The sequence below is a fragment of the Balaenoptera acutorostrata genome, chromosome 6 (genome assembly GCF_949987535.1).
Source record: "Balaenoptera acutorostrata chromosome 6, mBalAcu1.1, whole genome shotgun sequence".
NCBI classification, from domain to species: domain Eukaryota; kingdom Metazoa; phylum Chordata; class Mammalia; order Artiodactyla; family Balaenopteridae; genus Balaenoptera; species Balaenoptera acutorostrata.
In genome coordinates, this window is record NC_080069.1 from 76,554,379 (window position 1) to 76,567,487 (window position 13,109).

General features: G+C 36.0%; 1 protein-coding gene across 12 annotated transcripts in view; it reads right to left on the reverse strand.

The window, feature by feature from the left end:
• Window positions 1–13,109, reverse strand: part of TRPM3 (transient receptor potential cation channel subfamily M member 3) — a 526,465-nt gene that overhangs the window by 428,487 nt on the left and 84,869 nt on the right. The gene's annotated exons all lie outside the window — the stretch shown is intronic.

Consider the following 13,109-nt stretch of genomic DNA (forward strand, 5'->3'; position numbering starts at 1 on the left):
GTTTGGCCTACTTTAATTGCCTGTTATCTTCGGCAAGGTGGCATTTTAAGTTTTTGTTCCCTAACTGCAGAATGGATAAATACTGCATTTGACTCATATGTTGATCCAGGATTATTTTTACTCTCCAGCACCTTCCAATGTCACAGAGAGAGGTGCAACTCTCTCTGGGCAATCCTCCTTACAGACGGTCTAATATATCCATGCAGGACAGCATTCCTAATGACTTTCAGCAACATCTGAAACAATCCACAGTGTGGTTCAGCAGAAGTCACTTGGGGGAAATGTGTCCCTTTTCTGTGACTTCAGCATTCGGGCCGCACTTAAACTTAAGAGCCCTCTGCAAGGGAGGGGCGGGGCTGTGCCAAGCCTTTGGCTTCATATCTTGCGACAGCTTGGTGCTTTCCTGACCTCATCCTGAGAAAGCTGTCAGAGGCGGCCCCTGCAGAGACAGCTGGCCCAACTTACGGCTTCTTTCAGGGCAGGGAAACCCCTCTAGGACAGACAGGAAGCGATCTTTCAGCATAACGTATTCCCATTGGGAGCAAGTAAATAGCTTACTTTTCAGTTCAAAGCAGTGAATTCAAGGCACATAAGTTAGTTTTGGCTCCATGTGACCCTAAAATCAAGTCAAATGGAATGAGTTTACAATTTAGAGCCTTAAGATTCTGTTTGGCTGAACACTGAGGTTAAAGTGTTGAATTCCATCTCATTGTAGTTATTATTTTTTCTTTAGCCATTTCCAAAGTACTGCTAAGTTTTGGAAATAAAATAAAGAAAGTGCTAAATTGGTTTTCAGATCCATGACCGGGCTTTCATGGTGTAAAAATACTCCCCTGAGCTGTGCTGCTTACATGAAAAATAAATTTTAAAGTGTATATATACAACCCAAATAAAATTTCAATCTAGTTGGGATCCAGAGAAATTTAGATTTTGCTTTTTAATTTATTTGACTTTCCTCTTCCAGCTGTCAAATTTATCTAGTTTTATTACCTTTAGAGCTAATTAGACACAGTTCGCTGATTAAATCACAGAATCATCTACCATCATAAAGGAAAGGGATCTTGCTCTTTACCTCATTAACCTAGACCCCTCACACAGTTCATGAGAAGCTGACAATAAAGTGCGTACCTGCTATTTAGTCCACAGGATTGACAACACCCTGAAAAGGGAGGTGGGCTGTTCTTCCAGTTCTTTTCATTAGTATGCACAGAATAAAAATCTTCACAAAATCAAGATAAATTATAATCATATTGCAATTTATCAGTCCTGTCACTTTCATAGCAGAAACTGATATTAGTCTGATAAGTTTTGTCCCTATAAATATAATTCTAGCTAGAAAACAAACAAAATACCTTTTCTTATTAGAAGGGTCTCAACAAATTACATGCAGAATGCAAAATAATGATTTGGCCTGCTGAATTTCCTCAGTTCTACCTAATTGCCTTCCACTCCAATAGATGAAACATTGGTGTAGAACATATTTGAATGGTGGTTGGTGGATGGGTGATTGAGTGAATTCTGATTATTAGTGCTGTTGGAACCCAAAGCCAGTTCTGAGCCACTCCAGTGCCCGGACCTGGGAGTCCGGACTGTGGTAGGTGGTGTGGTATGAGAACCCTTGGGTCTTCCCAAAAGCAGTCCCAATGTGGGGGTTATGTCTATAACCAATTCAGTAGTCACTGTGCCTTTTGATTAATTTTATCAACCCTAGGAAAACTAACAAATAGAGATAAAGAAAAAAATATATACACACATGTCATTTTCCCTTAGATTTTTACATTTGTTCTTTCTATTAAGGTCATTTTAAGCTTAAATATACCTCAGCAAACCTAAGACTTCTGCTACCTCATAGTTCTAGTTTCAAAAGTTATGATATTCCTACTGATCTACATGATTTCTGAACAGGCATACCGAGTTACTTCTAAACGCCTTGGTGCCATGCAATGTCCATTAAGGACAAAAAAGCCAGGAACAATAGAGACATTGTAAAAAATAAAACCAAACACTCTCCTCTTTTTTTGTCCTCCTATAAAAACAGCAAGTCCCTAACCCTGAAAAATTAGCCTTTCTGATGTAGAATCCAAAGCAAAACATCATTCTAACGGAAGGAGGACTGCATTGTTGATCCCCATGTGTCTAGGCAGCTATTTTGATTTCTAACCCAAGAGGGAGTATGAGACACATGGCACCTATTGTGTGTTGGTAGTAACTTGAAACTTATTCACTTGTTTCCCCTTTGCTACTCAGTTGGCGGGGGCATATGTGAAAGAGATGGGAGCTGCTCAAGATGGTTCTGTATAACCCCAAGGAAGAAAGGAAACACCTTTGGAATGGCACACAGGCCACAGACCAGGTATTGGGTCTTGGGAGCCCCCTTGTGGTTGACAAGCTAATAGAGATGGAGGAATGAACAATGAAGGGGTGGGAGATGGAGGGCTGCAACCTTGTTTCTTACATTCATCTTTTCCCTTTCCGTGCTCCAAGCATACTGACCTTCTCTTAGTTCCCAAATGCACCATTCCCCTCGTTTTTGTTCTTTGTACGTGCTGTTCCCTGTGCTTAGAATACTTCATCTATCCCATTTGCCTAGTTAACTCTTATCACCCTTCAAAGTTCACCTCTGACGTCAATTCAAGGAAGCATTCCCTGACTCCATGTACTAAGTCATTTTATGTACTATATGCCATAAGCTATCAGCAGTTGCTAGAAATACTTCTCTTCATTGAAACTGGAGCCAGTGGTTTTAGCTTTCAAACTTTAAAAAGGAATCTCAGTCTCCAGGAAACCATCTAATACAAGGGACTACATTTCTTTTTAATGAGAAGTCTCAGAGAAAATGAAAGACCAACTTTTTAGACACACAACACAATTATTCTACACTGAGGTTTTCACTATAACTTCATCCATCACGGTGATCGTTTTTCTGCTTTGACTCTTTTCTCCTTCCATTATACATATCTATTCTCTACCACACCTCAGACACAACAGGCATTCAATGAAGGCTTATTTGGTTAGGATGACCAATTTATTACTATTTAACGTTACTTAAATGTAAGCTCAAACTGCAATGAACTACAAAATAAGTAAATGGCATAGCTCTAATTTAAATTATTTTTTATCATGGACATCCCTTTTGTCCCTCAACTTTTTACTTGAAAAATTTCAAGTCTGATTTTGAGTTGAAATAATAGTACAGTGAGCACCTCTATATTATCTTCAGCTAGATCCGTTCTCCACGTATATCCTTTAGAATTATTTGAATGCAAGTTGCAGATATCATTACACTTCATCCCCAAACACTTCAGCATGTATCACTTAACAACAAGAATGTTTTCCTACATAACCACAATACCAATATCTCAACCAAGAAATTTAACATGGAAAAGTATGATTTAATATATAGTCTATATTCAAGTTTTCCAAAGATGTCTTTAATAATTGTTGTTGTTGGATCCAGGACTCATTAAAGGATTACTTACAGCATTTGGTTGTCAAGTCTCTCTAGTATCTCTTTTAATCTAGAATAAAGTGTATGACCTTCATATTTTTTTTTCTGGTTATTTATTATACTGACATTTTCAAAGAGTCCTAGGGTTAGTTATCTTTAATGATTTTTCCACAAACTGACTTGTCTGACTATAGCTTTAAGACTAGATTTAGTTTAAATATTTTGAATCCTTTGAATCTTGCTTTTTTATCCCACTTGACAGTATATCCTGGAAATCATTCCATAGCAGTTCAAGGACATTTTCCTTATTCTTTGTGTTTTCTTATGTTCAGAGTACTTCAGAGTACTATGAGAGTGTCCCCTTACCATTACACTCTGGAGTTTATCATTTGGGGCCTTTTACATTTGTTTTGTGTTTTCTATCAATTAAATCAGAGCTTTCCTTATGAAAATCTGCTAAGCAAAAAAGAAAGCCAATGAACCAGAGTAGTCCAGTTTAATTCAGTAGAGATTTTGGGTCTATTTTTGTTTTGAATGGAATATCCATGTGTCACACTGAGGAGCAGGTTTTGGACAGTTCTCTACATACTTGCTTCAGCGTAATAATAATAAATCATGAGGGAGGTAAAGAAATTCTGACGACATTACCAACCGTGAGTATACTGCAGATCTCATCAACATCTCTTTTATAAACTGTGGTAAAATATACATAACATAAAATGTACCTCTTTAACCATTTTTAAGTGTACAGTTCAGCAGCATTAAGTACATTCACACTGTTCCACAACTATTACCAACATCCATCTCTAGAACTTTTATCACCCTCCCAAACTGACACCCTGTACTATGTGACTAAAAGAACTATAGTAACTAGAAAAGAACCTAAAAATACATTTTTAGGATTAGTAAGTGAAATCATTTAGTTCATTGGCTAGAGGTCAATACACAAAAATCAATTTATTTCTATATTTCATCAACAGCTAAAAATGAAAACTTAAAAAGTTTCTGTTTATATCAAAAATCTTCAAATACCTAGCAATAATTCTAACAAAAGAAGTAAAAGAAGTGTAAGTACCCAGAAAACTGAAAAAAATATATTGAGAGGAGGTTTTTAAAGAATTAAATAATTGGGGGGATACATATCAGATTCACAGGTTGGAATATTGATATTGTAAAGATGTCATATCTCTGCAAATTGATCTATAAATGTCAAAATCCCAAGAGAATTTTTTTAAATGATAATCTGATTCTAGAATTTATATGGAAATTCAAAGGGCCAAGAATAGCCAAAACAATCATAAACTGGAGGGCTTACACAACCACATTTCAAGAATCAGTAAAAAGCTAAAGTGTGTGCTGGTACAAAGATAGGTAAATAGAACAGTGTAACAGAATAGAGGGGCAGAAACAGACCCACACATCTATGGACACTTGATTTATGACTAAGATTTCACTGCAGAACTTTGGGAAAAGGATGGCCTTTTAAAGAAATGGAACCAAATTAGTGGATATTTATATGGGAAAAATATATTTTGAATCCTACCTCACACCATACACAAAAATTAATTTCAGTAAGTCTAAATAAGAAAGGTAAAACAATAAAGCTTCTAGATGAAAATATTATGCAATATTTCTATAAACTTGGGATAGGCAAATACGTTTTAAATGGGGCAAAAAACACTAACCAAAACAGAAAAGATTAACTGGATAACATTACAATTTTTTTTTTGCTCATTTAGACAGTTTTAAAAAAGTGAAAAGCCATAGAATAAACAAAAATAGATTCAAAACCAGAATATTTAAAGAACTAGCCAAAAAATATGAAAAACTATTTAACCTCATTATTCATCAGGAAAATGCAAATTAAAATTACAATGAGGTAAAAACATCTACTCACCAAACTGGGTAAAATTAAAATAACTGCCAAGACTAAATGTTAGTGAAGAAATTGATCAAGTAGAATTCTCATACATGTTAGTGAGATTATAAACTTAGAAATACTGTTTAGAAGTATTCATTAAACTTGAAAATATTCATATTCTATAACACAGTAATTATACTCCTAACACACACCTAACAGAAAGTTTGTATGTATATACTCAAAGACAGGTAAAAGAAGATTTAAAGCAGCATATTCACAATAGCCAAACTGGAAAAAAAATGCCCAATCAGAGTTGGAATAAAGACATTGTGGTATTTTACTACAAAAACTACTTTACAGCAACAAAAATAAAAGAATTACTGCTGAATGCAACCACAAAGATGTCTCTCACAAACTTAATGTTAAGTAAAAGAAGCCAGACCAAAAGATTAATATTGTATCTCTCAATTCATATAAAATCCAAAATCAAATAAAACAAATACATACAGTGTTTGAAGTCAGGAAAATGACTGGGGAAGGACAACTGATGACTGGGGTGGTGCAAACAAGGTTTGGGGGTACTGCTAATGTTCCATTTATTGTGAAAATATATCAGGCTATACAGTTATAATCTTTGCTTTTTATGTATGCATATACTTCAATAAGAAAATTTATTCCAAAAAGATTGATAATATGCAACTCAAGGAGTAATAAGAAATGCATCATTCAAGTGTGAAGTAATCTAAAAGGTGACTTAATTTTGACGATGGTGGGGACAGTCTATTCAACTTGTTATTAGGAACATTTATAATGGGAATGGTCCATAGGGTACTATTTGGCACAGTAGAGAAATTTATGATTAAATATTTACAGTTTTAAAAAGCTAATAATACCTACTGATTTTCAACTTTTCAAATCAGACTATAAAGAAATAAGACAATTATCATTCATTACAAAACAGAATGAAAATGTTGAAAAGTTCAACAATGTATAAGACAATATGAGGTGAAAGAGTTGGGGGAGCAGTACTGTCATCTAACAAAGAGGGAAGTCAAGCGAAGAAGGTTCAGGTATGTCTTTTTAAGGTACACAAATGACCAGTGAACAAACTAAAACTAGTGGCTTAACAATAGCAAAAGGTAGGAGGGAGAGGGAGTGGGGATTGATTTAAGTGAGCTAAGACACTATATATTATAGCAAAAAGTAATGCAAAAGCATCAAAAAGTTGATAAATCAAGAGGTAGCAATATATACTTTTAAGAAATAAAGGGTAAACCACCAAAAGAAACTAAAATGCAATTACTTCACAGATGTTGCCTCCAGGAGGTCGGAATAAGAATGTAAGTGGAGCATGGGCTGTTGCTTTTCATTATAAATTAACATCATAAATTAAATATTAAATAGTTAAAGCAAACTTGAAAAGGACTAAAGTGGGAGGAATCACTCTACCCAAAATCAAGTCTTACTATATGGCTACATTACTCAAGACAATATGGTATTTGTAAAGGGATGTGCACATAGATTAATGGAACTGAATAAAGAACCCAGAAATAGACCCCCACAAATACGTCCAACTGATTTTTGACAAGGGTGCAAAAGCAATTTATCAGAAAAGATAGCTTTTTCAAGAAATGATACTAGAGCAATTGGAATCCACAGGCAAAATGAATAAATACATAGGTGAACCTCAACCTAAACCCACACCTTATATAAAAATTAACACAAACAGATTATAAACTTAAATTGCAAAACATAAAATGATAAAAACTGTAGAAAAGAAAACTGAGAAAAACCACTGAGATCTAGGGCTAGGTAAAGAATTCTTAGTCTTGATACCAACAGCACGATCCCTAAAAGGAAAAATTGATAATTTGGACCTTAACAAAATTTTAAAATTTTGTTCTTTGAAATACTCTGCTACATGATAAAAACACAAGCTACAGAATTGAAGAAAGTATCTGCAAATTACATATCCAGCAAAAGACTATTACTTAGAATACATAAAGATCTGTCAAAACTCAACAGTAAAAAAAAAAAAAAAAAAAAAAAACCCAATTAGGAAATAAGCAAAAGAGATGAACAGACATTTCACAGAAGCAGAAATAAAGATGGCAAATAAGCACATAAAATGTTGTTCAACATCATTAGACATCAGGAAAATGCAAATTAAAACGACAATGAGCTATAATTATACACCTATCAGAATCACAAAAATTAAAAATAGTAACAGTACTAGATGCTGGTGAGAATGGGGAGAAACCTGGCTCACTCATTTACTGCTAGTGGGAATATAAAATGATAGAGTCACTCTGGAAAACAATTTAGCAGTTTCTTGTAGAACTAAGCATCAGCTACCATATAACCCAATAATACTCTTGGACATTTATCCTAGAGAAATAAAAACTTATGTTTACACAAAGATCTGTGTGTGAATGCTCAAAGCAGCCTTATTCATAAAAGCCCAAAGTGGAAACGACCCAGATGTCCTTCAACACGTGAACTGTTAAACCAACTGTGCAATACTACTCAGCAATAAAAAGGAATGATTTTTTGATACATGCAACAACTTGGAAGAGTTTCCAAGGTATTACACTAAGTGAAAGAAGCCAATCCCCCAAAATTACATATGGTAATTTCATTTATAATAAACATTTGGAAAGACAAAATTTTAGAAATGGAGAACAGGATAGTGGTTGCCAAGGTTTAGGAACAGGGAAGGGGAGGTACAGGAGGAAGATGGCGTGGTTATAAAAAGGGCAACACAAAGGATCCTGTGGTGATAGAACTCTTCTATATCTTGACTGTGGTTCAGACACATGAACAGACCCATGTGACAGAACTGTACAGAACTAAGTATATGCACACACACACACACACACACACACACACACACAAATGAGTAAAGTAACACTTGGGAAATATGAATAAGATTGGCGGACTGGATAATGTCAATATCCTGGTTGTGATATTATACTGTGGTTTTGCAAGATGTTACTATGGGGGGAAACCAGGTAAAGGATATAGGATCTCTCTGTATTATTTCTTACAACTGTATGTAAATTTACATTTATCTCAAAACAAAAAAGTTTAATTAATTATTGAACACAAAAATATATCTCCGTTATAAACTCAAAGAAAGAATATACATGTAGTGGATGGACCTAGAGGGTATTATACTAAGTGAAATAAGTCAGAGAAAGACAAATACCATATGATTTCACTTATATGTGGAATCTAAAAAATAAAACAAATGAACAAACATAACAAAACAGAAACAGAGTCAAAGATACAGAGAACAAACAAGTGGTTGCCAGAGAGGTGTGGGGTGGCGGGCGGGTGGTGTGGGGTGGGGGGGTGGGGGGCTGGGAAGAAATAGGTTTCTTTCCTGAGGGAGATTAAGAGATACAAACTTCCAGCTACAAAATAAATGAGTCATGGGTATGAAATTTACAGTGTGGGGAACATAGTGGATAATTATGTAATGTCTTTGTATAGTGACAGATGGTAACTAGACTTATAGTGGTGATCATTTGGAAGTGTATAGAAATGCCACATCACTATGCTGTACACCAGGAACTAACATAATGTTGTAGGAAAACTATACTTCAAAAACAAACAAATTCATAGAAAAAGAGATCAGATTTGTGGTGGGGGTGGGGGGAGGGGAACTGGATGAATGCTGTCAAAAGGTACAAACTTCCAGTACAGCACTGGACATGATAAACATGATTCACACTGCTGTAGGTTATACATAAAAGTTGTTAAGAGAGCAAATCCTAAGAGTTCTCATCAGAAGAAAAACATTCTTTTCTATTTCTTTAATTTTGCATTTATATGAAATGATGTTCACTGAACTTACTTTGGTAATCATTTCACGATGTTATGTAAGTCAAACCATTATGCTGTACACCTTAACTTTACATAGTATTGTATGTCCATTATATCTCAATAAAACTGGAATAAAAACAAAAGACATATGTACACACACACACACAACACACACACAGGATAGAGGTGCAGAGTACCAAAAACTGAGCCGTTATCATTTTCTGGAAAAGAAAAAACAAATTGGATACAGGGTATCAGAGAGGTAGAAGTAAGTACTGGTTAAGACTGAAACTGAGATTTTAAGGAGGAGGTAACAAGCTTCTACTTAACTAGGGACGAAAATCCAGGGCAAGTATCTCGTGGTGCCTTCTTGAACAGAATACATCCAAAATATACAGTAGAATATAACTGTTGAGTGTGAGCTCTAAACTTGACTGCCTGAGACCCAATATCAACTCTGTCAATTATTAGCAGTATGACCCTGGGCAAGTTATTGAAACCTCTCTATGCCTCAGGTTCCTTATAATATATGAATCCTATAAGCCTATTACAAGGGCCAAATAAATTAATGTATATAAAAATCTTAGAAGAGTGCCTGGTATTCAGTCTTAGCTGATTGTATCATTACCTGATCACAGGGCAACATAAGCTATAATTTTCCTGTGTCTTTCTTATTACTTACTGTGTTTTGATACTTCTACTAACTGAGCTTATCCCACAGTAGCCGGGGAAACTGACACCTCTGCATCTCTGATTTCTAAAGCTGTTTGAAAGCAGGCCAGAGAAGCACAGTATTGTGTAGGTGGCTGCTTACCCATCCAAGTATAAACAATGTTGCTTGGAGAGGGAAACCAGTTCAATACATCTCCCTCAAACCTGTCCCCTTTTCCTGACTGATTTCCAACAAGATCTTTGTTTTCTGAGTCCAGCACAAATTAGAGATAATTCTGCGGTATCTTCACCTTCTCAGCACCAAGCAACCTATTTATTCTCTGACGAAGTACAATGCATCACAAGTAATGAAACACTCATTCCCCAAAGAGAAACTGTAATCATCATTTTCCAGCCCTCCTGGTAAAATTTTTTCCTTATTTTGCAACCCTCTTGACTGATGAAGACTGACAGGCAGTAATGATCTAGACTGAACTTGTTGGCTCTAAATCCCCTACAGATAGACTTGCTCTGAGTAGTGCAGAAGGAGCTGCTGAAGTAGCCCTGAAGCCTACAGGATGACAGCTGTGAGAACTCCACTCTACGAGAGCCTGAGCTTTACTGGCAAGAATACATGACGCATAGAAAAGGAATAAATATTTATGGGCATGAACTATATGAGGCTCATATTTTCTAATGAACCAGGATATGATCACTTGCAGGGAAAATACCAAGTTGGTGGTATTGGCACATTTCTTCTTTAATAAGGACAAGCACTGACTTAGCAGCCATCGCTGTTGGCATACCATACACAACATGCAGCCAGAGAAACAAAAACCACCACACAGTGGGAACACCAGAGTACAGTCCAATTGTATGGCTCCTGTTAATGTCACTGAAGGGTATTTCGTCACATGCAGTGGTTGTCCTGTCAATAACTTCAGTAGTTTAAGCATGTGGGTTTATCATTTTAACACTCCCTTAATGAAATCCCATTGGAAAGCCACTATTCACATACTCAACTGTTTTCAGACCCCCTTTTTTGTTTATATTGAGGAATACCACCATTGGAGATTACCAGTCCCATATGTTTATTACTTGCAGTATATAGTGATTCTGTCATTTATTTTTATTCAAATTCTTGAATCAAATCCCTTTTAAGAGTTCTATGTTCAAGAACTTGATTAATAGAGCCATCTCCATTTTGTTTATAATCTTCAAATTTTTACAGGCCTTGCATTTGTTCAGTCCTCACTTTCTCAAATCAAGGGATACATCCATCCGCTGATCATTTTAGTTACCACTCACTCAACTTCCTCCATATTCTTTATTCTTTTGTGGAAGTACAGGATCCAGAAATATACCTCTGGCAAGGGTGTATAATGATAATCAGCACAGGATTTTTTTTTTTTTTTCCTTCTGGAAATTTTCCTGAAGATTACCAGCTTTGCAAGGGTGGAGATGAGTGGGAAAGGGGAAGCATCTCTGGCTGCAGACACTACTACACTTTGGGAAACAGTCAACCACGGCTTCTAGATTTAACAGTCCTCTTTCTAGAACTATATTCTGCAAATTTACTACCCTTCCTTATGAAAGCACATCTGCCATGTCTTACTAGGCCTTCTTGAAATGATCCTTATTAATCTGGCAGCTCATCACCTGGATGAAATTAGCATCATGTATAAAGAGAAATATAAGAAATTTCCTCTTCTAGATCGTCTGGGATCACCCTTGTTTACTCTTCTCCATCTATCGTTTAATCATTCCCTTTTGTTTGTTTTGAAGTTTCTTTCTTATCCAGTTCTTCCAAGTTCTATAGTCATTTTTTAAGTATGAAAACTAATCAAAAGATATTTTTGAAGTCTAAGTACCAAGAAAGATACTTACACTGTGTGTTGGTATATAATCCTAATGTTTGGAAGAGTAAAATAAATAAGTGAAAGATACAGTCGCATCATCAAAACAGTTTTTTGTGCATAAACTACATCTATTTACAAAGAAAACCTATTATATTGAAATACTAAAACACTAAATATTGTCGTTGAAAAATTAAAGCCAGATATTCGTTATAAAAATATGCAAGCCCTTATTAACACACTAAATATCAAGATCTAGCAGTAGGTCTAATAACTTCCATAATTTCTAAGTAGTGATGAATGTAATGATATTTTAAGATATCTATAGCAACTATAAAGTGACATGAAAATATCTGTGAGTTTCAGTGGTGACAAAGTCAGATATTGCTAAGAGTACTGTGGTTTGTTGTCTACATTTATAATTGAAGAAACTGCTAAATTTTAGTCAGAGGTTAGTGAATATGCATATGTATATGTTTTTCAATACAAGTTCACAGACCTTATGAATTAAATCCTTGAACCCTTGGGAGTCTGAGGATTCTAGGTAAAGAACTCCCAACCTATAAAATGGCCATCATCAAAAAATCTACAAACAATAAATGCTGGAGAGGGTGTGCAGAAAAGGGAACCCTCCTACACTGTTGGTGGGAATGTAAATTGTTGAGAACGGTATGGAGGTTCTTTTTTTTTTTTTTTTTTTTTTAATTTTATTTTATTTATTTATTTATTTATTTATTTATTTTTGGCTGTGCTGGGTCTTCGGTTCGTGCGAGGGCTTTCTCTAGTTGCGGCAAGTGGGGGCCACTCTTCATCGCGGTGCGGGGACCGCTCTTCATCGCGGTGCGCAGGCCTTTCACTATCGCGGCCCCTCCCGTTGCGGGGCACAGGCTCCAGACGCGCAGGCTCAGCAGCTGTGGCTCACGGGCCCAGCTGCTCCGTGGCATGTGGGATCTTCCCAGACCAGGGCTCGAACCCGTGTCTCCTGCATTAGCAGGCAGATTCTCAACCACTGCGCCACCAGGGAAGCCCCGGTATGGAGGTTCTTTAAAAAAATAAAAATAGAGCTACCATATGATCCAGCAATCCCACTCCTGGGCATGTATCCAGAGAAAACCATAATCCGAAAAGATACATGCACCCCAATGTTCACTGCAGCACTATTTACAATAGCCAGGACATGGAAGCAACCTAATGCCCATCAATGGAGGAGTGGATAAAGAAAATGTGGTACATACATACAATAGAATATTACTCAGCCAGAAAAAGAACAAAATAATGCCATTTGCAGCAACATGGATGGACCTAGAGATGGTCGTATTGAGTGAAGTCAGACAGAGAAAGACAAATATCATATGATATCACTTACATGTGGAATCTAAAGAAAAAGGCTACTAATGAAATTATCTACAGAACAGAGAGAGAGTTACAGATGTAGAAAATAAACTTATGGTTACCAGGGGGTAAG